This window comes from Olea europaea, unplaced genomic scaffold (assembly GCF_002742605.1).
Source record: "Olea europaea var. sylvestris unplaced genomic scaffold, O_europaea_v1 scaffold1968, whole genome shotgun sequence".
Classification (NCBI taxonomy): Eukaryota; Viridiplantae; Streptophyta; class Magnoliopsida; order Lamiales; family Oleaceae; genus Olea; species Olea europaea.
In genome coordinates this window covers 94,227-121,140 of record NW_019237532.1, presented here as the reverse complement: position 1 = coordinate 121,140, position 26,914 = coordinate 94,227, and positions in this window count along the sequence as shown.

Genomic DNA, 26,914 nt, shown 5'->3' with positions numbered 1-26,914 from the left:
ATCGTTTAAAGAACCAGAAGATTCTTTTATCTAATGATTATCCATGTGTAGCTTATTCGCAAGGCAAGTTAGTCATTAGACCTTCAACTACAAAGGTTAATATTGAATCTCCAACTTTCTTGAAAAGAATACATGAAGATATATGTGGGCCAATACACCCACCATGTGGACCATTTCGTTACTTTATGGTATTAATTGATTCTTCTACAAGATGGTCACATGTTTACCTACTTTCAACTAGGAATGTAGCATTTGCTAGACTACTGGCTCAAATCATAAAATTGCAAGCACAATTACCCGATTACTCAATCAAGACTATTCGTCTTGACAATGCTGGTGAATTTAGATCACAAGCATTTGATGATTATTGTATGTCAATTGGGATTGAAATTGAACATTCAGTTGCACATGTTCATACATAAAATGGTTTAGCGGAATCGTTTATTAAATGTCTACAACTTATTGCTAGACCATTACTTATGAAAACAAAACTCCCAACTTCTGTTTGGGGTCATGCCATATTACATGCTGTATCATTGGTTCGTATAAGACTAACTGCCTATCATCAATATTCACCTTTGCAACTTGCATTTGGTCATGAACCTGATATTTCTCACCTACGGATTTTTGGTTGTGCTGTCCAAGTTCCTATTTCACCCCCCGCACCGTACTAAAATGGGTCCCCAACAAAGACTTAGGATTTATGTGGGTTTTGATTCACCATCTATTATTAGATATCTTGAACCTTTAACTGGTGACTTATTTACTGCACGTTTTGCAGATTGTCATTTTGATGAAATGACTTTCCCAACTTTGGGAGGAGAAAAACTACATCCTGAAAAACAAGATAGAATTTTTTGGAATGAGACAACTCTATCTCACTTTGATCTACGCAGCAATCAATGTGAACAAGAGGTTAAAAAAAATCATTCATTTGCAAAGAGTTACAATTCAACTACCTGATGTATTTGTTGACACAAAAAAAGTGACAAAGTCATATATTTTAGCAGAAAATATTCCAGCAAAAATTAATGTCCCTGCAGGACAATCTGCTGTGGCAAATGAATCTCAAATACGCCAGAAGCGTGGTCAACCAATTGGTTCAAAAGACTATGTAACTCGAAAAAGAAAAGTACATGAGAAAAACCAACCAAAAACTTCAGAAGAAATCACATTAGAAAAGATTGATCAATCAAATATTGAATGTATGATTCCTGAAGAACCAGAGGTGTCCGAAAATAATGAGATCTCAATAAATTATATGATATCTCATAAATTATGGGAACGAAATAATATTGTTATAGACAATATTTTCGCATTTAACATGACTCTTGATATTATGCAAAATGAGGATCCTGAACCACAGTTTGTTAATGACTGTCGAAATATAAATGATTGGCAAAAATGGAAAGAAGCCATACAGGCAGAATTAAATTCTTTGGAGAAACGAAAAGTGTTTGGACTAGTAGTTCAAACACCTGAAAATGTAATCCCTATTGGATACAATTGGGTTTTTGTACGGAAGAAAAATGAGAATAATGAAATTACAAGATACAAAGCCCGACTAATGGCTCAAGGTTTCTCCCAAAGACCGGGAATTGATTATGAGGAAACGTATTCTCTCGTAATGGATACCATCACTTTTAGGTTCTTAATTAGTTTGACCATGTCACAAGGGCTCGATATGTGCCTTATGGATGTAGTAACTGCCTACCTATATGGTTCATGTGACAGTGACATATATATAAAAGTCCCTGAAGGATTTAAGGTGCCAGGAATAAATGATACATGTCCAAGAACTATGTTCTCAATTAAATTGCAAAAATCATTATATGGATTGAAACAATTCGGACGCATGTGGTATAATCGCCTTAGCGAATATTTGTTGAAAGAGGGTTATAAAAATGACGATATCTGCCCATGTGTTTTCATAAAGAAAACAAATATTGGATTTGCAATTGTGGCAGTTTATGTTGATGATTTAAATTTAATTGGAACTCTTGAAGAGTTCAACAAAACTGCAGATTATTTGAGAAATGAATTTGAGATGAAAGATTTGGGGAAAACTAAATTTTGTCTTGGATTACAAATTGAACATTTTCCAGAGGGATTATTTGTTCATCAATCTACTTATACATAAAAAGTCTTGAAATGCTTTTATATGGATAATGCACATCCATTGTCATCACCTATGGTTGATCGATCACTTGATGTGAAAAAAGATCCATTTCGTCCACCTGAAGATGGAGAAAAGATTCTTGGTCCTGAAGTACCATACCTTAGTGCAATTGGAGCATTAACTTATCTTGCAAATTGCACTCGACCTGACATAGCTTTTTCTGTAAATCTCCTTGCAAGATATAGCTCTACACCAACTCAAAGGCATTGGAATGGTGTTAAACGTATTTTTCGTTACCTAAAAGGTACTATTGATATCGGACTGTTTTATTCTCAAAAGTCAGGATCTGCTTTAGTGGGATATGCAGATGCAGGTTATCTCTCTGATCCACATAAAGCTAAATCACAAATAGGATATGTGTTTACACGTGGAGGAACAGCTATATCATGGAGATCTGTGAAGCAATCCTTGACAGCAATATCCCCAAATCATTCTGAGATTATTGCAATCCATGAAGCAGGGAGAGAATGTGTATGGTTGAGGAATATGACCTATCATATCCAATCATCATGTGGATTGACTTCAACAAAAGACAGTCCAACAATTTTGTTTGAAAATAATGCAGCTTGTATCGCACAACTCGAGGGAGGCTATATCAAAGGCGACAGGACGAAGCATATTTCTCCAAAATTCTTTCATACACATGAATTTCAAAAGAATGGTGACATTAATATTCAACAAATTCGCTCAAGTGACAATGTGACTGATTTATTCACAAAAGCGCTGCTAACATCTACATTCAAGAAATTAGTTCATGAGATTGAAATGCGTCGACTCAAAGATTTTCAGTGATCAACATCAGGAGGAGTAGTTGTACTCTTTTTCCTTCGCTTAGGTTTTGTCCCATTAGGTTTTCCTAGCAAGATTTTAATAAGGCAGCATTTAATTTTAATACTCCAAAATAACTGTACTCTTTTTTCTTCGTTTGATTTTTTTTCCCATTGGATTTTTATCAAACAAGGTTTTAACGAGGCAGATATTTTGTAATATGTCATTCAAGGGGGAGTGTTGTAAATGGAAAGTCCATTAAAGTTTATTGGTGAATGACATTTGTACCCCTGTAGTCCTAGAAATTATTACTATTGTATCCCTGATTCTTACCTATAAATATAGGACTTTGGTTTTCAATAATACACACAAAAGTTTATTGAATTTTCTCTATTCTCTTTTCCTCTTATTTTATAACAATATATATATATAGAACTTGTAGAATTTACATGGGCTAAAAATGCACATATGTTGATTAATCTTGCATTTAAACCTCTCTTAAAATATTGATTAAAACATTATTGAAATTTTAAATATTTTAATCGTTAATTTAAAATAAATTCAATTAATTCCCATGAAAATCATGAAGAATAGGACTATCATGTTTCTACTGAGTAATATGTTCCGCCTTTTCTCCAACAAGTTCTTTCCCACTATATTTTCAACCTTTCTAAGTATGATTTTTCCTAGTTAAACACTCCACAGTAATGCGAATTATCCTAATTAAAATATAAGTTACATTAAGAAGTTATGAGTTTTATAGTTGCAATCATCAATACCAATTTTTACACAACATAAAGTCAGTGTAGACCCAAAGCCCTTTATGAACTTATTTACTAGGGATGAACTCAACATATCCAGACAACAATAATACAGGAAAAGCATTTAATAAAAAAAAAAAAAAATCTCAGGGATAGTAATCCATTTGGCAAGTGGGAAAACTTGATAACAACCTTAAAGGAAACTACCACCTTTCATTAACATTATACTATTTCTGAATGGTAAAGTGATGGTAAAATAATTTAATATATAAAGAATCAAGTTATTTTATTTCATTTTATTATTATTACTTTTTTTTTTACTGTGTTTTGCTTGGTTTCCATCTCCTTAGATGTCAAGGATACTTTTTTATTTTATATTTTTTATTTGTTTTGGACAAGTAACTCAATCTAACTTACAGATCTAAACAAAATTGAAAGTTCGAAATATATACCATGTCTAGCTTATAAACATAGTTAATGTTACGCAGAATTGACACAAAGAGACAAACGTCACGGATCTATTGAATAAAAGATTCCAAGAAAACATGCAAGATTGAAAATATTGATCTGTGACATCTAAACTCCATCTAAGACCATTATCATCCCAAAACCTATTGAATTACGTAGAATGATAAATTCATTTAGCGGATGCAATAACAATTCTTACTAGTTGGATAACAATTTAATCAGAGAACTAAGTAACCCAAGTATATTGATGTCCTGTTTACAGAAAAATCTCAAGCAAATTCAGTATAATAATACATATTGACCAAGAACTCATTCTCTGTCATATTTCCCGTTATTTTTTTAACTATAGAAATAAAAGAATATGTGTAAGCCACTACACATGCGGCTGAATATATAAAATCATAAATATACCATTATATCATGCAAAGTCATTCTAATTCATAGTTTCCTATCGTAAAAGAAAACTGAAAAGGTTGGAAGACATATTTGAAAATTTTCTCCATTTTTCAATAGAAATATTATGTCATATAACAAAAAATATTGTCTGCATACAAATTACCCGACACGATTTTAGATTGTTTGGAAAATTGGCTGATTTATATGTATACAAACATATCAATTGATAAATATTAATAATATAATTTTATTAAACATAATAATATTATAGCAATATAAATATTATAATACAACAATAAGAAGAGTTAGAATGCAAGCCTTGAGAGTCACGTAAAAAACTTTATCCCAAAGTCGTGGTACCTCCCCTTTAGTACAGGTACTTTTAGCAATACATGATTCCAAAATAAAATCCATATGACTCATAGTCGGTTCTCCTTCTATGGGCATGACAACAAGAAGATAAAGAACGAGTCTCTCATCGAGTTGCCAAAAACTATAAAGTATATTATGAAAATATAGAGAATATAATACTTCAACTTGTCTTTTTTCTAATTTTTTCTTTCAATGAAATATTACCTCCTTTCATAGATGAATATCAACCCCCACAATTAAACCATTAAATATAAGTTACCATATGAATTACGGTGTTTTTAATTTTATTTTAAAATTGAAAATAAATAGGATTTAGTTTTGAAAGGTTGAAATTTATTTTAAGTTACAACTATATATTGTGCCTCTAAATATTTGGAATCCCCTCAAAAGTGTCAAAAATTTATGTTTATACTCCTCCCCACATTTGTATCGAATGTAGGGTTTTTATGGAGTTCAAAATCGAAAATGCACCGTAGATATAACCAGGTGGCGCCTGGGCGCCATGTAGTGGCGCTGCGGCATCTTGAAGACTGAGCTTCTCATGAAAATTTTAGCATTGTACCTTCTTTAATATTTTTATCATAACTTTCTCTTCCGATATTCGTTTGAGTTGATTCAAATTGAAATGTAAAGATAACTCAAAGGGATAAAATTTTACTAGAATAGCTCTTTTCCAATTCGAACGTTTACTAGGCGAAAAATGGGTCTCAATCTTCGACTGAATATCTGGAACATCCTTTTGCAGTTGAAAATTGATTTGTAAAAAATTTAGTCATATTTCACTCCTTTTAACTACTAATTCCATTCAATTGACCTATAAAATTCTCAAATCTTCATCATGAGGCACGGCATCTTTTAAAAAATTTACCCTTTAGTCCCCAAACTTTAGATCTTGTCTTTTTTTTTTTTTGCCAATTCTCACTTCTTTTTTTCAATTCAATTTCCATTCATCAAGTTTCACCAAATAAACGCAATATTCAATAAATTGGACTATAACTGTTCAAAAAAACTATTAAATGTCTATATTTTTAAGTGTAAATAAGTGTATTAAATACACTTATCAATCAATACAACGTTATCTCTAAAGGGCTCCATTTTGCCTCTAACGATGGTTTAAAGTTTGGTTGATTTATACCCTGCTGCAACCAAATTTTGGTCTATAAATAGATTAGAACGAAAATATTTTACACTAACAGCAACTAATAATAGGTCGATGAAGATAATGAAATAGCAACCAAGATGTGGTAGGTGAATAGCGTTACCTTTCTTGGACCAATCATTGGTCGGTGAACATTTGATCACTTTAATGACCTGTCATTTGTTGCTGAAGGACAACGTAATTTGCAACTAAAATATTGATGGATGTCGGATAAGGTCAAAACCAACCAATTTCGACCCATGCCACCCTTTGTCTCATAATGTGAAAAACAAAGTCGAAACTTATCATATGAGATTTGGGAAGGAAAAAAAAAAAAAAAAGCACCTTTGATAGGTTATCATTTATAAATTGTTTATACTCGGTCGAACAAATTTTTTATTTACATATTTCATAGACTCATAGTACTAACACATTTAAAACTCTATGGAAAATGCTTTAACAAGCAAGTCGTAGTTGGTTCTTCGAACATACAACCAGTGACCGTTAATAATTTAAAAAATTCACCAATAAATAAAATTCTACAAGAAATTGTTATTTACCTTGCCAAATACTAAACGGTCGCTGGAAAACATTAGGGTGCGTTTGATTGCTAATATTTTTTTTTATAGAAAATGTGTTTTTTTTTCACTCAAATTTCTACTACTCTATGCTGTTTGATTGACATTTTTTTCATGGAAAACATTTTCCTACTTTTGGACAAGTGACCATATTTTCCTCAAAATCGAGGAAAATATTTTCTTTATGTAGAGTAGGATTTTATTTTTTAGGAAATCCGCTCTCTCTTTCTCACTCTTATATATCTCTTCTCTCTCATCTACCCACCAATAAAAATGGACAAGTATAATATTTTTTAGATTGAAAACTAAATCAATCAAATACACTTAATTAATTATTTCCATACAAATAAGTTCTAGGCAATTAAATTGTCTAGAATATATTTACTTTCATGCAAATTTTATTCTCCCAGTGAGACGCACCCTAAATGTGGCAATGCTATTGTAGTTGAAGGCTTTTCTTTTCAGTTGCCCAATTCAATGGTTGCAAAACAATTAGGCGGGATATGCCGCACCAATTTATTTAGTGATCAAACGAAGCTAGTTGTAGAATATTACTAAATAACGACCATAGGGTAGTAGCTGAAGCTCTCTCTTTACAACGATCACATGTGATGATTGCCGAAAAACACAAAAGTATACGAAAAATTAGGCTGGATTTACTACGCCAATTCATTCAGCGACCAACCTAAACTGGTTGCTGCATCATACTAAACAACGACCACAGGGTGGTCGCTGAAGCTCTCTCTTTACAGCAACCACATTTGATAGTGGCTAAAAACTCAAAAACCACACGGAAAATTAGGTGGGATTTATTGTACCAATTCATTCAACAACTCCCTAAGCTCGTTGCTGAATCATGCTGAGCAGCGTAACCATGGGATGGTCGCTGAAGTTGCCTCTTACATGGAAAAATGCAATTTTTTTTTTCCGGCCCTAATCTTTAACAATCACTGAATGTATGGCCCCGATACTCTAAATCGGCAACCATGTTTTGGTCACAAAAGAGTACAAAAGTGTAGTTCCATTTAACAGACCAAAACTTTTACCAAACATATTTTGGTCAGTGATAGTGTATCATAGTGATGTAGGACGTATTGGTCATATTCGGGAAAGAAGTACTAGTAGAAATAAAACATCTTAATTTCGGATTGAGTCCATAGCACTATTTTGGAAAAAGAACGATAACGGGGAACAATACTCACCTTTAGGCCATGATGTACGATGAATTTCGGCCATTCAAGTTCGTTTAGGCCTCGAAAACTGATTTTTAAAGTTTTGGCACTATTTTTGTCAGTTCGTTTATTCTGCATTTTTTTTTTTTTAAGCTTCGTTTTCGTTACTTTTAGTTGTTTTAAACTAGACTTCCATGTAAACCCTTATAAATAAGCTTTTAGTTCTTTTATTTATTTATTTATTATTCATTCAATTAAATTCATGAACTTTATTTTTTCTTTAATTTGGTGAATTCCAAATTTCGTGATTTCAAAATTTTCGCCTAAATTTCTTTCTTTCGTTGCGTGACATAGCAACCACATTTGATTGGTCACTAAACCATTGATCATTAAAGCCCAAATATTATCATTATTATTTTTTCTGTTTTGGTAGTGTCCTTTCACAGATTTTGTTCAAAGAATAGAGATAAGTATCAATGAATAGTTTTTAAAGAATGTCTAACATTACTTATTTGTCCTTTTACAACATTAATAAATTAAGGTCGAGGAATCCAAACCTCCTCGTGGAGTCTAGGTATAGGCTTAATACAACAATAACATAAATTTGAACTTTTGTTTTTGACCCGAGACTAAAAGATAGAGCAAGAAGATAAATAAAGTAATTATAATTTATAACATGAAAAGGAGCATTTAAAATCTTCGAAGCATATCTCTTCTTTTAAGTAAGCTACTCCCATAATTGATAATAAAATTTTTATTGTAATATTCTATATTCTTTGGCCAATAGACTAATATCTTAATTTATTTTCAATTCACAAAATATGTAAAATTAAACAAATAAAATTTCAGAAAAGGTTCCACGCTTTATTTACTGTGTTTGCTAGTCTCATTTAACGCAATTTCATGAGATTTCGTGGGAGAAAAATATTCTTATGATCGCAAACGCTATTCTTTGTTGTTTATCTAAACTTTCTGATTGTGTATCAAAAGAAATGTTTTAATCAATGTCTGCATATACTTCCTCAAAAAATAAATAGAATGAGTTCGCAATTACTACCACAAGAAAGCCGCCTCCCTCGCCCTTTAGATGTTAATTTCACTCACGCATACCAATCATGACACTCGTATGAGTTTGAACTATTAAGTAAAAAATCTTATATAATATATGTACACTACGTATTTTAATTATTATTATTATTATTTTTTTGGTGTACAAATTATACATATTATTATTTCATGAGCGCTAACAAATGATTGTTATAAAATGGCAAAACACGCATGATAGAAAGAGTGTAATATAGTATATATGCTATTTTTATTTTATTTTTGAATTGCAAATGTTTCACAGTTAAATATTCCAGATAAAAAAAAAGGAAAATTACAAATTAGTAAATTTTACTTATGAATAATAAAAGTATGACTTATAAGGTAACACAAGCATGTTAAAAGAAATATTTACAAGCGTATATGATGACATGTTGTGCTCGTGCAATACAAAACTAAACTAAAAACGGGTTGATCACTTAAAGTTTTTGAAATCAATATAGAATATAAAAAACAAAATCTTCAAGATGAATTGCATGCAAAAGTGTAAACTAAAACGGAAAGGGAATTAAATATATAAAGTGTACCCATATCTTCACTTACAAATTTGCTGTAAAAGTCGAACCACTTGTTGAATACTCTTCGTATAGCCACATGATTTGTTTTAAAATTTTGTTTTTAATTATGTTAGCTCCTGTTTGGTTCAGCTTGAAATTTTGATAAAAATCAAAGTCAAAATTAATAATTAATTTTAACTATACATTTCATGAAATCTACAACTATTTAACCATACATTCCACCAATTTTTATCAAAATACAATAAAAAACTGAATTTTATTTGAAAACATAGGTGTTAGGCAATTTTGTTGTCAAACGACCTCCCCGGGCGATGATGTAACCTCGGTTGTTTATTATCAATCGGCCTCGGCCTAATGATTGATTAGCACGTCGACACAATTAACGAGACAACACAATCCACTTTGTTATGGACCGTTCGAAGTAACCTATTTTATAGTGTTGCTCACGGTTCCCGCACCATTCCTTGGAAGGCTATGTTATTATTGTTGAGGCCCAATTATTTGAGTCGAGCCTTGATCCACCACTTAGCCCTAATTGTAACTTACCTTCTTTGGACAATACTCTTGGCATATATTCCCCTCAACCTCTCTGCCTCCATTTAGAGTGAAAAACCCCTCTTTGTGAGCTTCTCTCTCTCGGCTGTTTCTTCCCCCTCTCTCTGTGACCTTTGTGGTTGATATATTGTGGGTATTTTCTTGGCCTTCTTCTTCCCAATCCATAGCAACCGGACAGGTGGCGGCATAGGTGGTATTGGAGTTGTCTCAATTAATGGTGTTGATGTTTTGGTAAACTGAGCTCGGTTTTGCACTGCTTGGCTGTGGAATTCGATCCTACAGGTGGTATCAGAGCTAGTTAAAGCTTTCCCGACCTGAAATTTGACAAAAAATCGGCGGCAATCGCGTTTTGGGGTTGAGGAACCGCGGCTGCAACCTTGATTTCCAGCCAATCCAGCCACTTTTCGGCGAAACCGAACCCATACCCAGGTTCAGCAGGCTGAGGCGCTCCCTTGGCTGTGGCGCGTGGCGGCGGCGCGTGGCGGCGGTTCCGGGCGAGCTTCCTTCGGGCAGTTTGCTTATTTTATTCCCCTAAACGCACTGACACTGTTTATTTTCTGTTTCAGGTTATACAGAAAAAGTTGGACAATTTTGCCCCCGGTGGATCGACGGTTGAATCTGCATATATCTACTGAATTACTTTAGGCCAAGATTGCGGTCCTAAAGCAGTAGATTCGCATCTGTCTCGATAATACGGACTCAGACACGTCCGCTCTGGTAAATTGACTTAACTCGTTAATTTTTTCAGCATTAGCGTGTCACCGTGTGGGGTGACAATTGGTTGGGGGTTGTCATTGCTTGGCAACCATTGCTTGTGCTAGAATTAGGGTTATGTGCTCTTAATTGATTTTTTTTTTGATTGAGTATTTGTTTTGGGTTTAAAATCAGTTTTGTAATTCTTAGTGATCAAAATTATTGTGGGACTAGTTATCTGCTAGACGTATTTTTTGCTGCATTGTTATTTCCGCTGCTTACTTATTCCGTTAGAAATACCGTGACTTTACCCTTTCGAACATTCCCTTGATCTAAGACCGCGAGTCTTACGAAACCCTTGGAATCTAGAACGGAGTATATTATCTGTGATCCCTAGGGCTACTTTGTGTGGTTTGATTGTGGTTTGTGCATTTTTTGGCTATTGTGTGAAGATGACAACTCATAGTTTTGATTTGGGAATTTTTAACGGAAAGGGTGACTTTGCTATTTGGCAACAAAAAATGAAGGGTATTTTAGTCCAACAAAAAGTTTCAAAAGCCATTGAAGGTAATTTTTCAATTGATTTTTAGGCAATTTTTCAACTGGTTTTTCACAAGAACAAAAAGAAGAAGCTGATGAGCTTGCTTATACCTCAATTATCTTACACTTGTCTGACGCTGTTTTAAGAGAGGTGGGTAAATTAAAAAACACCAAAGAACTTTGGAAGAAATTAGAAGACTTGTATTTGCTTAAGTCTACACCTAATAAGCTTTACCTGCTTGAACGTTTTTTCAGTTTCAAAATGGATTCTTCAAAGGATCTTGATGACAATCTAGACGTGTTTAACAAACTGGTGCAAGACATAGTTAATTGTGATGAGACTGTGTCCGAAACTTATAAGGCTATAATTTTGCTAAATGCAATCCCTGATTCCTATAAGGAAGTTAAGAATGTCATTAAGTATGGCAGAGACACGTTAACACCTGAAATTGTCATAGATTCCCTTAGAAGTAAAGAAATGGAAATTAAGGCTGAAAAACATGATAAAAGGAATGGTGAAGTACATATGATGCGGGGTAGAACTCAATTTAGGCAAAATAGTCATGAGGGATATCAAACTAGTGGCGAGTCAAGTGGTAATGGATGGAAAAAGAATCATAGTGATTTAGGACGTATTGGTCATATTTGGGAAAGAAGTACTAGTAGAAATAAAACATTTTAATTTCGGATGGAGTCCATAACACTATTTTGGAAAAAGAACGATGACGGGGAACAATACTCACCTTTAGGCCATGATGTACGATGAATTTCGGCCATTCAAGTTCGTTTAGGCCTCGAAAACTGATTTTTAAAGTTTTGGCACTATTTTTGTCAGTTCGTTTATTCTGCATTTTTTTTTTTTTAAGCTTCGTTTTCGTTACTTTTAGTTGTTTTAAACTAGACTTCCATGTAAACCCTTATAAATAAGCGTTTAGTTCTTTTTATTATTATTATTCATTCAATTAAATTCATGAACTTTATTTTTTCTTTAATTTGATGAATTCCAAATTTCGTGATCTCAAAGTTTTCACCTGAATTCCTTTCTTTCGTTGCGTCACATAGCAACCACATTTGATTGGTCACTAAACCATTGATCATTAAAGCCCAAATATTATCATTATTATTTTTTCTGTTTTGGTAGTGTCCTTTCACAGATTTTGTTCAAAGAATAGATGTAAGTATCAACGAATAGTTTTTAAAGAATGTCTAACATTACTTATTTGTCCTTTTACAACATTAATAAATTAAGGTCGAGGAATCCAAACCTCCTCGTGGAGTCTAGGTATAGGCTTAATTACAACAATAATATAAATTCTAACTTTTGGTTTTGACCCGAGACTAAAAGATAGAGCAAGAAGATAAATAAAGTAATTATAATTTATAACATGACAAGGAGCATTTAAAATCTTCGAAGCATATCTCTTCTTTTAAGTAAGCTACTCCCATAATTGATAATAAAATTTTTATTGTAATATTCTATATTCTTTGGCCAATAGACTAATATCTTAATTTATTTTCAATTAACAAAATATGTAAAATTAAACGAATAAAATTTCAGAAAAGGTTCCACGCTTTATGTACTGTGTTTGCTAGTCTCATTTAACGCAATTTCATGAGATTTCGTGGGAGAAAAATATTCTTATGATCGCAAACGCTATTCTTTGTTGTTTATCTAAACTTTCTGATTGTGTATCAAAAGAAATGTTTTAATCAATGTCTGCATATACTTTGTTAATTTCACTCACGCATACCAATCATGACACTCGTATGAGTTTGAACTATTAAGTAAAAAATCTTATATAATATATGTACACTACGTATTTTAATTATTATTATTATTATTATTTTATTTTTTTTGTGTACAAATTATACATATTATTATTTCATGAGCGCTAACAAATGATTGTTATAAAATGGCAAAACACGCATGATAGAAAGAGTGTAATATACTATATATGCTATTTTTATTTTATTTTTGAATTGCAAATGTTTCACAGTTAAATATTCCAGATTAAAAAAAAAAAGGAAAATTACAAATTAGTAAATTTTACTTATGAATAATAAAAGTATGACTTATAAGGTAACACAAAAGCATGTTAAAAGAAATATTTACAAGCATATATGATGACATGTTGTGCTCGTGCAATACAAAACTAAACTAAAAAGGGGTTGATCACTTAAAGTTTTTGAAATCAATATAGAATATAAAAACAAAATCTTCAAGATGAATTGCATGCAAAAGTGTAAACTAAAACGGAAAGGGAATTAAATATATAAAGTGTAGCCATATCTTCACTTACAAATTTGCTGTAAAAGTCGAACCACTTGTTGAATACTCTTCGTATAGCCACATGATTTGTTTTAAAATTTTGTTTTTAATTATGTTAGCCCCTGTTTGGTTCAGCTTGAAATTTTGATAAAAATCAAAGTGAAAATTAATAATTAATTTTAACTATACATTTCATGAAATCTACAACTATTTAACCATACATTCCACCAATTTTTTAATCAAAATACAATAAAAAACTGAATTTTATTTGAAAACATAGGTTTAGTCTAGCATTTAACTTTGTGTCCCATCATTTCGTAGAATTAATTGGAGAGTACTAAATCAAGCATAACACATGACATGACACTAGAGTCTACTACTTTATTCTCTAAACAACCATATAATAAAACACAAATTCAATCAATAAATATGGAAAACCAGTAAAAACTAATTATCTCACATACATATTTTTGCAAAAAGATTAAATAACTACTTTTTACCTAAATCTCATATGGATGAGTTACATTATGAACTAGCTTAAGTTGATCAAACTCAAGTTATACTTTTTAGTTACTAGTTCAACTCAACTATCAATTAAGTAATTTTTTTACATTGGTCATTGATAAAAAAAATGCCACGTACAAAAATAATTTTGTGCCTGCCAAATAAAAATAATCAAAAAATATGTTATCTTATTTATTAGACACAGACATCAAAAAAAAAATAATAATAATAATAATAATAATAAATAGCAATTCACCAAATTAAAGAAAAAAGAAAACCCCAAGTTCAGAAGCAATGGTACCAAAGATTTAGACAGCTTGACAAAATCACACTTTCACAAATGTTCTTTTAAATTTTGTGCAGCGTTAAGTTCTTGCAATCAAGAAACTTTATTTTCATTCTTCCTTTTGCCCTTTTAGCAGAGCAGACGTGAATTGTACCCCATTCTGGTTATATTATTGGAGCTAAGAGAGTAAATTTCTAGGAATTTTAAAGAAGTTAATATATGCATATTTTCCAGGATTATTGAGTAATAAAAGAGTGAAAATTTTGACAATAACATGTCACGTGTTCATAATTTATATTCCCTACGTCCCATAAAGTTTATAAAAAATTGTGGGTCAATAAAATATGTGATTAAAAATGAAGTTGATTAGTCTTTAAGCAAACAAAAGATTACCAAACAAGCATTAAACTTGATTACTTCGGTCTTACATAAATTCACTTTCTGTGTCGCCTAATGCTTCGACATTTACTAAGGGTATTCCAATTTTCACACCACTGACTAAGTTGTGGACTCCCTAGGCAAACCAGTATCTCGCCGAGCCTTCCTTGAAGAAGGATAAATAATGTTCATGATGAAACCTCAATCTTGCTAGGACATGATAGGAAATACAATACTACTTGATCTTCTGTAATTCAAGTTTATCTAAATTTGTGTATTACGTTAATTAGAACTGTCTCTTTATAGTTGTCATTTTTATCCAATATTCTAAAAAGTACCTAGCTTAGGCGCAAAGTGGGCACAAAATGTCCCGACCAGCACTTTTTCGTGCTTTTTTAATTTTTAATTATTATTATTATTAATTTTTTCCACGCCCCTTTTTTTACTTATTTTTCTTTAATTATTAAATAATTTTTAGATTGATTTAAAAATTTAAAATAATATTAAAAATAAGAAAATGCTTTTTTATTTCTAGTTCGCCTAGGCCGAAGCTTGGCCTCCCCACTTCGCCACGCTCTTGGCATTTTAGAACACTGCTTTTATGAAAAATACTTTATAATCTCTATCCATAAGGCTTAGAGTATACTATGATATTTAGGAGTGCATTTTTTTAGATTGTCACTTGTATATTTGTATGCATGACAACTGTTAGTGCAGTGAAAAGTTTGGGATCATATTTCTCAACATCTGGTCTATTGCTTATTGGTAAACTGGTCAACGTTTTTTCTAACCACATGTTTTATTAGACCCACAACTTTTGAACACTTTTTCACCTCAAATTTTATGGGATCCACCTACTTTTATCAACTTATATCAACATCCCATTGCCCCTTAATTATCCCCACCTGGGAAAGGAAAAGATAATATCCTATTATGATTTTATGCCTCGTGCAAATTTAATAGCTATGATGTCATTCTTCTTGCTATAGCAATTCCTTCAAGGTTCCATAATCACTTCAACTGCCTAAAATGTCCAAGTCATATGTTAAGCTCCTATTTGGTGAATATTAAAATCGAATTTTTAACAAAATTTGATAAAAAAAAAATGATGTTATGTTTGATTGAGAAATTTGTGGATCCCATGAAATATGTGGTTAAAATTATTTATTGACTTTAACTCTAATTAAAATCTAGATTTTATCCCTACCAAACAGACGCCTAAGTAAATATGAAAATCACATTTAGCCCCTATTTCGTAGAAATCGAGATTCAAATTTTAATCGAAGTCAAATTCGACAATTAATTTTGACCACATATTTTATGGAATCACAACTTTTCAACCATTCATTATATCAACTTTTATCAAAATCTACTAAAAACCTGATTTTAATTTCCACCAAATAGGTGCTAATTACGAAATAAGTTAGAATTGGCATATTAATTACATATACGAATGAGAACATAGAATTAATAAAAATGTCTTCATTAGTTGAACTTTATACGAACACAAATTTGTATGCATGCATTCATTCAAGAAGTCAATTAATACAGCTTTTTATAAGTTACCATATGTCCTAATATCAAAATGAAATTAAACGTAAAAATAAATACTTGCATTTATAACTTATCTTTACATATATGATTTACATGCACATGGTGATTCTTATATATAGTAATCTATTCAAGAACTAAATGCATCAGAAGCATTTAGCAAATAAAAGTTCAGATAAGAGAAACATGCATACCGAGAGGAATATTTTGATTGGACTGATATTGATGATGGCAATATGTCTGGATTCTGGTTTAGTTGTGGGCTCCAAATGCAGACCAAAGGATTGTTTGAGATTTTGCAACTATGAATGCATGGGAGATATGTCTGAATATGCCTATTGCTTAGACGAATGCAAAAATAATCGTGTCCATTGTGTTAAGAGTATTAGTGTACATGACCCTTTTATGTACCCACAAGGTTTTGTTGAGGCTCCACTAGAAATGTGTGTTTGTGATGAGGCATCTTTGGAAGTGGAACATCCTACTGCTTCTAATAGTATGCTTATATGAAAAAAGACATGGCTATTGCCCCGTCAAAATTTCTAATATTTCTTTATCATAATTCTTATATTTAAAAATGTACTTTTTGCTGAGTTATCACAATCTGTTGTTACACATGAGATTAAATATATTATATGCCACGTATTATCATAACTCCTCACAAAATTATAAAGTTTAAATAGTGATAATAATATTCTTCTTTAAGAAACAAAATGTACTATTAAGTGAAATGTCTTAGGAAACAAAATGTACTATTAACATCATATCCCAGGATTTATTGGGTATCAAAAAACACAACAAATAGAAATAAAGAAAAACACAAAACGTCTTGACAAATTTTATTGTCGGATGTTTTTTTGAAAATTTTACTTGGCAACCCAGTCACCACTCAACCACCATCAACGTTTACCGATCTAACATGAAAATGTCAAAATTTGAAAGAATGAGTAATTTAAACTCAATATGATACATGCGTCCAACACAATATAATAAATTTTTAAACATAAAATGTATGTCATTTCATACCACCATTTCATCTAGAGCAGTCAAAGATCAATCAAATAGTCTAATACATTTCTGTGCAAATAATTAAGAAAAACCAAAGGAAATCTCACATTTCATTTCCTTAAGACCCGCAGGTCAATTAACATTTCATGAAATAAATTATGTAAAAAAATTATAATATTGCAAGGACAAATCAATTTGCACATAATATCCTACCTTGATCGATAAAAGAATTGTTGGAAGAAAAAGTAAGAAATTCACGTTCCAAAAATCTTTTTTCTGTTGTCGTGTCTATATGCGTGTTGCCCCATAAAAACAATAATCCATAATATTTATATTATATTCTAAAGCCAAGCATTTTCCATATTAAATGGTTCAATTTATTGGTAGTACAAAGTCATGATTGCCATGTGTCATGCCAAGAAAATTGTCCAAAATAATATGATAAATCATTCAAAACTTCTTTAAAAAAAAAAAGAAAGAAAAGAAAAGAGAAAAAAGGAAGCCACTTTATCTTTCCATCAATCAAGTCATAGCTATGTAAGAAAAATACTCCTCCGTTTCAACGAGTATACGTGGCTGGATTGGAAGGATTTCAAGCCCATTTTAACTTAATAAATTGTAAATTTAGGTAATATCTTTCAACCTCAATAACATGGGCGTAACTTAGCGAAATAATTATATCTAGGGCCCGTTTGGTAGGGATTTTGAGAATTGATTTTTTGATCGTTATAAGAAAAGTGGGGTCCACATGTGAAAGAAGAAGTCAAAAATTACGGCTTGAATAGTAAAATAACGGTCAAAAAATCAATTTTTCAGGGCAAAAAATCCCTACCAAACGGGGCCCTAGAGTCTAATGTGCATTATTTAATATGAGCTACATAATGAGTCCCACATTTGCATACTAATTTTAGCTCTATTGAAAAATAAATATTTAACCCAAAAAATATTGAGTTAATACATATATCACTTTACTCCACCAATTTTTCAAAATTTAAAAATATAGCAGATAGAACAAATAAATTTGTTCTGTAACATTTTCAAGGCGTTATAATCTCCCCTCAAATTAATTTTGTCAGCAAAATTACCTTATTTAAGTGAAAAGTCCTAGGACCTTGATCTCCTCTTCTCTAGACTTCTAAAAATTTACCTTCTTTTGAAAGTTTCGTATTGTGGCATAAATGTTTCTCAACTAATCTATTCTTAAGATGGCATAAAAAAATACTTCATCTCTAAAAGTCATATGATAACTACAAATTCTTGTCCAATCATCTTGACTGGCCTAGTCATCAATTGGTATTAAATATATTGTTTAATGGGGAAGTAACTTCTAGAACATTAACAGCTTCTTCGCAAACGGTACGAGATTTAGTAATAGTGTAAATAAGGAATGAGCAGCCCTACATATATAAGAACATAAGCAAGCAATGCAGATATTGATAGGGTACCTGCCATTATGTCTTAATTGTCAGTTGCCTCTTGTTGGGTTAAGGAAAACACTCTTGTTATTTCTTTTTAGCTTTGATCGTCTTCCCGATTTGGTGGGGTTTCATGCCAATTGGTAGCTATATGATCATACTTTTCACATCGATAGTACACATTCTTTCCATACAAACACTCGCCTCTATGGGGCTTATTGCACTTAGGACACGGAGTAAGAACATTATTCTGCTTGCTTGATCCTGATGACCTTTCAAAGCAAGTACTCTTGTTTGGTCCATTTCCTTTACCTTTGTTTGGCCCATTCTATTTTCTCTTTCCTAAAAACTCAGTGCTTTCTTGAATTGTTTGATCAATTTATAGTCGATTTGAAATTGCATAAGCTCATTGTAGAACCTGACCATACATTGTGAATTTATGAGATGCCATGATTCATCCAATTTTTGGGTGAAGTCCAAGTTCGAACCTTCTGGCTTTTTTTGCTCTGTATCAACTAGATGTGTTGCATTCCTAGAAAATTGTTCGAATTTCTTCTCATAATCGACCAATGCCGTCTTTCCCTATTTAAGTCGTCTCCTTACAATCTCTCAAGGCTTGTGGGAAATATTGTCCCAGTACCTCCTCTTTGAAACATGCCCAATCAAGGTTGCTTTGTTGTGCCTCAGTCCTAGTGCGTGAAATGGACACCCATTAGTAGCCTACTGCATCAACTACCATGAACTCCACACATAAAACTTTTTAGGCATCAGTGTAGCTAAGATGCTTGAAGATCTATTCGAAACCCCTTATCCATTCCTCAACTGCCAAAGGGAAGCCATCCTGTTAAAGGTAGGGGGCTTATAATAACAAAACTGTTCCAACTGAGCTCGTGGTGTTAGAGTTAGTCTAGGCATTATGAGGGAATGCTTTGTTTACTGCATACCAAGATCTTGCACAGCTCTCAACAAATTCTTAAACATAGCAAGTTGTGTTGGTTGATGTGTCATTTCATTTAAATCAACCAAACAAATTTCGTTTTAGAAATAGTGAACAACATCTCAATCTATTCGGATGAAAAACTCAGTTTCATAAAATTTTAAATCGTAGAATATATGAGGGGCGATTAAAAGGATTAAACATAGAAGATGAAGAAAAACCTACAGATTATTCCAAATGCCGATTATATCCCCTTTTTTATGAGATGAAATTATTTATTTAAACTAAACTATCTTTAGGTTGCTAGTCTTCATCTTAGTTTGTCCAACCATTTTGAATTTTACGAAGCTTAGATTGAGGGGCTTCATCATCCAAAGGTATACATGACTCAGGCTTAGATTCTTGGTCAACCTCTAGCTCAGGGTCTAGTTCGAACCCTGGCTCATACTCTGGTTCTGGTTGTAACTCTGGTCCAGGTATATACTCCGACTCATTTTTTAGCTCCGACATAGATTCATAATTCTGCTCCTCTTCAGGGTCTTCCTCTGGGTCCTCCTCTAGCTCAAGCTCAAGCTCAAGAGTAGAAATCTACCTATCTATGAAGCTTTCAAAACACAGCTCGAACTCGATTCTTTCTAGGTGCTCTGAAGGGTTAGCCTCTAGTATTTCGTCCCTATCCAGAATGCCCATGTCTCTCCATTGAGGTGGTAGTGTATGGATAAGGTTATTAACAGCTTGGAGGGGTGTTATCTCATGTCCTACACCTCTTGCTGCAATCCACCTAGCGAAGACTTCATCACATATTCAATAAGTGTGTGAGTCGGGCTTGCTTCATAATTTTTGTAGGCTTTGATAACCGTTGCCCTATGGTTTAGAACAAACCTACAAACCGTTGTCTTCCTAGCTGTCTCTCTGGTTCTAGCCATGTCTTTCACGCACACGTCAAGTCCAATTATGTTTCATATTTTATTAGTGATAACACATTGTCTTTTTATGCACGCATAATTCATTACACAGATAACATAAAATATTATACATCTATCGAAAGTTGATTAAAAGTAAGCAAGAAAATAATTCATAAATGGAAGCAAACATATTTCAAATCATGCTCACAATTTATACTAGAATATAACATTTCATTCCATTTCGAACATATCTCGTATTAAATATAAGAATGTATATCTCATGCTCAAAATTAAATTTAAATAAAACATATTACGTAATACCTTTGATCTGTCAGATGGTAGTTGATTGATGACTGCTAGGCGCTAAGAATCTTTTTATAATTCTTGTTTCTTAAAATGTTTATCGAAATTTTCATTTCTTACTAATGGGCTCGTCGATATGTGAATACAAAATTTTCTAAAACTTGTTACTTTGATTTATGTGTATGGATAATGGATTATAGAAGGGGCACAAGGGAAAGTTTACCATATTATATATTAACTTGCGGAATTTAAAATTTAAAGAAATGTTCAAAATGGATTGAAATGTTATATTCTAGTGACATTGACTAACCTCCTCATTTTTATTTTTATTTTGTTGATAAAATATATCATATAATGCACATGGACCCATGCTACATGATAATTTTCCACGTTTCACGTCAATGTTCACAGTTAAATTTTTTTTTTTAATTATATATATAATAACATTCTTGAATATTTGTTCCATCACATTTAATTAGGGAATTCCTAGAAATCTCTACCATATGTATGTAAAATTAATTTTTTTCTCTTCTGATCACTGTTCCCTTGAACAGTGACACGCTATCACTGTTCAAAACTGTTCACATCCCCCTTTTTGTTAACACAAAACATCACTCAAAAGTAGAGCTAAACAAGTAAATATGTACAGTGTTAAACTTGGGCAATGACAAAATAATAATTTTACTCTAAACTGTCATCATTTTAAAAGTATTATTTAAATCAACTTAATAATTAAAACACGCAGACATTTAATATCAAACTTTAGAAATGAAATGCGTAATTTTTTTTCATATGCTGAATTTATTCATTATTTAAAAAAAAAATCTACATAAAAGTAAACCGTGCTATGATACTATACTATAACGTCCTAAACTTTATTTTCTTAAATTTGGGGTGTTACCGATATTATTTTATAATCGTACTTGTAGCGGAAATATTTAATTGAAAATTTTAAACCCTTAATTTATTTGAACATTCATATATTGAATTAAATAAACATAGAGTCACGAAGTTTAGAAAATTTTATAGAAATAAAGAAAAACACAAAACATCGCAACAAATTTTATTGTTGGATATTTTCCTGAAAATTATACTCGGCAACCCGCTCACAACTAAGCCACCATCCACATTGACCGATCTAACCTGAAAATGTTAAAATTTGAAGGAATGAGTAAATTTAAACTCAGTATGATACGTACGTCCAAAACAATATAATAACTTTTTTAACATAAGTTTTATGTCATTCTATATTACCATTTCATCAAGAGCAGTTGAAGATCAATCGAATGCTCTAATACATTTATGTGCAAACAATTGAGAAAATCCGAAGGAAATCTCACATTTCATTTCGTTAAGACTCGCAGGTCTATTAGCATTTCATGAAATAAATTACGTAAAAAAAAAATTATAATCTTGCAAGGATAAATCAACTTGCACATAATGTCCTACCTTAATTGATAAAAGAAATGTTGGAAGAAAAAGTAAAAAATTCTCATTCCCAAAATCTTGTATCTATTGTCATGTCTCTATGCGTGTTCCCCCATAAAAAAATAAAATCTTCCATAATATTTATATTATATTATAAAGCCATGCATTTTCCATATTAAATGGCTCAATTTGTCTTTTAATTATAGACGTTTGCATATCACTTCAAACTCAAACAAGGTAATTTACTTACTTTCAAGTCAGTGACAGCTGATTTATTGGCAGTAGAAAGGCACGATTGCCATGTGTCATGACAAGAAAATTGTCCAAAACATATTATAGAGGAAATTTCACGGGATATCCATTTTCACCTAGTCATTTGCAAAAATGTCCACAATTATAAAAATGTCTATTTTGGAAGAATTTAGACCAAAATATCCTTATTAACAATTTATAATTCCACACTAAGAAAAAAATGGATATTTTTGCAAAATTATTATTGAGCAATAAAATTTTGATACATAATCTGTCATATTTATTTCAAAAGCATACATGTCAAATCACAATAAATGTTATGTTTTTCATTGACTCAAAAATGTCGAGAACTACATTTTAAATGTAGAGAAATGTCATATTCAAAATGAAATATCATTCTAGACAAATGAAACGGTGTTCAAATGTCAAGAATGACATGAAATGTTGAGAAACATTATTTTAATGTAACTTCTCATGAAAGATACTTCTTGAAATTCGTGACAAATTGAAAAAAAAATCAAATGTCGAGAACGACATTCAATTGCTCCATTTTTTCATTAAGGGCATGATAGACAAATTGACACTAAATTCAAATGATTAGACACTTTTCAACTCAAACCTTTAAAATTGGATATTCTTGAAAATGTATCTATATTATATAGTAAATCATTCAAAACTTCTCTAAATTAAAAAAAAAAAGAAAAAGAAAAAGAAGAAAAAAAGATACCATATCTTTCGATCAATCAAGTCATAGCCGTGTAAGAAAAATACTCCTCAATTTCAACTAGTATACGTGGTTGGATTAGAAGGATTTCAAACCAATGTTAACTTAATAAATTGTAAATTTAGGAAATATCTTTCAATCTCAATAACAAGGGTATAACTTATTCGAAATAATTATTTCTACAGTCTAATGTGCATTATTTAATACGAGCTACGTAATGAGCCTAACATTTGCATACTAATTCTAGTTCTATTGAAAAATAAATATTTAACCCCAAAAATATTGAGTTAAGACATATATCACTTTAATACACCAATTTTTCAAAATATAAAAATATAGCAAATAGAACAAATAAGTTTATTTTATAAAATTCTTGGGGTGTTATAATCTCCCCTCCTTAAATTAATTTAGTCTGCGATTTTTTTTTATTTTTTTTTATTTTTTTTGCAAATATACAAAGCGGGGTATGAGGCACACTTCATATTTGATTCCATTTCTGTTTTAGTTTACTCTTCATTGGGGATTGTTCTTGTGAATTTTGTAAAATCTTTTACAACTTATATTTCTTTCACAACTTTAAGCGATCAACTCCTCTTATTTGGCTAACTTTGCATTGCTTGGCACGGCTTGTCATCCATATGCCATGTGAATATATCTTTTTAACATGCTTATGTTACGTCTGCAAGTATTTTTAATATTCACAAGTAAAAACTTACTAATTTGTAAGTTTCCTATTTTTTTATGTGAAATATTAACTCTTATAAATTTAAAATAAAAAAATAGCATGTATGGACTTTTTGAATATTGTGATATCCTAACTGTCAAAATACAATATAGTCTAAATTACTGATGCCACTCACTTCCCCCAAAAAAAAATAAAAAAAATAAAAATAATAATAATAATAATGCGGCTTTAGAGATGGGATTTTTAATCACAAATGACCTGAATTTTGTAGATAATAACTTTTAACGATGGAACACTTCTGTTGATAGATCAGATAGTGAAACTCTCGTCTCTAATTTATCGACAAATATATTTCACCATTGATATTTACCGACGACTATTTTTGTAGCTAAGTGGCAACAATATTAGCAATAAATTTTTCCTCACAAACTACATACGAATTAACTCCGTCAATGATTAGCGGCGGGCTTCTGTTGTTATTCCATCATTAATTTGAATTACAATTTAAAAAAAAATGGATTATTATTTTCTTAGGAACTTAATATATTAAAATTTAAACTTAAAAGTAAAATAAATAAATAAAGAAGAAGCTAAAGTTCAATACAATGTATAAAACAACTGGCAATGAAGATGAAATTTAATTCCTTCATTTTTTTATTTCAAAACAACATAAAATAAAAATAATTTACAAGAATATTTAGAGTCCAACTATTGGAGACACTTTTGTCTTTATGTAGATGGAGTACTCTTTTTCTAGTGAAGGATACAACATGCGCATAAATAAGATAAAATAAATTTGGATCATAACCAAAATATTCAGCATTCAAGAGTGGGAAAATTGTAACAGCGATTCCTAACCTTTTCGTTTATACAGACTGTACTCTAACTTTTATTGTGTGCCAACGGAGGTTCCCAGCCTTTCATAAATATGCACCTAAGGTCAATCCGGACCAAAACCATCTAAAACACCGTCAGTTGACCGGGAAAATTAAGGAATCAAAATTCAATAAAACCGTCCAAAATACCATCCAAAAAGGTATCAACATCCAAAAAAATCGTCGTCGTAGCAAATAGTTCAAGAAATTTTCCCGATCAACTGACGGTGTTTTGGATTGTTTCCTTCCAGATGAACATCAGGTGCATATTTATGAAAGATTAGAGATCTTGATTAGCATAAAATGAGAGTTAGGGTAAACTCTGCAAAAAATGAAAAGATCATGGACCGCTGTTACAATTTTCCCTTCAAGAGCGAAACTATAAACGTGGATTACTTCAGAATTAGTAACACATTTTATCACTGATATTGATACTATTTTCTAGACCTTTTTCACAATTCTTGGCTTCATTAAGCAATAAACTAACTCTTAGGGAAAACCCATATTTGATAATCTTTATTTTCTTAATAAAATTAATAACAGCTAATTATAATTATACTATAGAGACAAGTCCGACAAAAAATCAATAAAACAATCTCCATACAAGTAGCCAGGGACAACTGGAAAGACCAAATGAACAAAAAAATATAGTCCAGATAATCAGAATTGATGAACTTGGAGCATTCTGGAAAATCAAAGTAATTGCAGAAAAAACCAGTTAAAAATCATACAAGAGTTAATAACATGGAAAAATCAATAAACACATAACCAAGATAAGAACTTTCCAATTTCTTCAACAATTAGATAAATTACAATTCAAAATTAGATTCATTTATTTTTCTTTTCGTATATCATTATAGCACATAAATAAAATGGGACCTTTTAATTGAATGCATTCTGTAAACAGTTTTTTTTTTTTTTAAATAAATAAATGCATATCTCTAAAGACTACAAGTAGGGATGGCAATCAGGCTTGGACCGACAGTGGTTCGACTCGAAAAAAGCTTGAGGCTCGGGCCGAGCCCCACTTTTTGATGCCGGGCAAAGCCTGAGCCGGCCCGTGTGACTCGTCAACTTGGGACAACCGAGCATATATTTAATTAAAAAGAAAGAAAAAATTAAAGACAACGTGGTGTTGCCAAAAAATAGGTAGCAACTTGCTGCCTTTAAAAAAATAATAATAATAATAAAATAAAGATCCAAAACCAAACAAAACGCAAGTCGAAAGTTCGAGTCGAGCCTAATTTTTTTTTTTTTTTGCCGAACTTTTGTTCGGCCCGGCTCAGGCCCAGAAAGAAGCTCAGATATTTTACACAAGCGGAGCCGGAGCCTAAAATTTCGGCTCGCAACCGGCTCGATTCGACTCGTTGATATTTCTAGCTACAAGTAGATACCTTTTTCCCTCCTCACGAGGACTCAGACAGGGTGATCCTATCTCCCCATCCTTGTTCATCATTGCAGCAGACTACTTCTCACGCTTACTCACTCAGAGGTTTCAGCAGTATCCCAGTATGTGTTATCGACATGGAGGTAGTGCTCTTGTCTCACATCTCTCATTTGCTGATGATATGATCATCTTTGCCAACGGTCAGAAACAGTCTATCAAGAGGGTCTTAGATTGCTTGGAGCACTATGAAGGAGTTTCTGGCCAATTGGTGAATAGAGACAAGAGCGGTATTATACTATCCAGACGGGCATCCACTAGTCAGATCAGACGACTAGAGATTTTGACTGGCTTCAGACATCAGCAGCAGCCTTTCACTTACTTGGGTGTCCCCTTATTCAAAGGGACTAAGAGGAGCTTCCTTTATGATGACCTTATCCAGAAGATAAGGAATAGGATATCAGGTTGGGCCTCACGATTACTATCGCCTGGGGGTCGTATTACATTATTGAGGTCAGTACTTTCTTCCATACCTTTACATCTTCTTCAGATTATGCAGCCGCCCAAGGCAGTGCTGAAGAAACTTGAGAGCATCTTTGCCCGATTTCTATGGGATTCTAAGGATCAAGCACGACGTCTACATTGGAGGAGTTGGAAGGCGATTTGCCTTCCTACTGATGAGGGAGGCCTCGGCTTTAAGAGATTACAGGATGTGGTGGACACCTTTTCCATGAAACTCTGGTGGTTGTTCCGATCTCAGAGGTCACT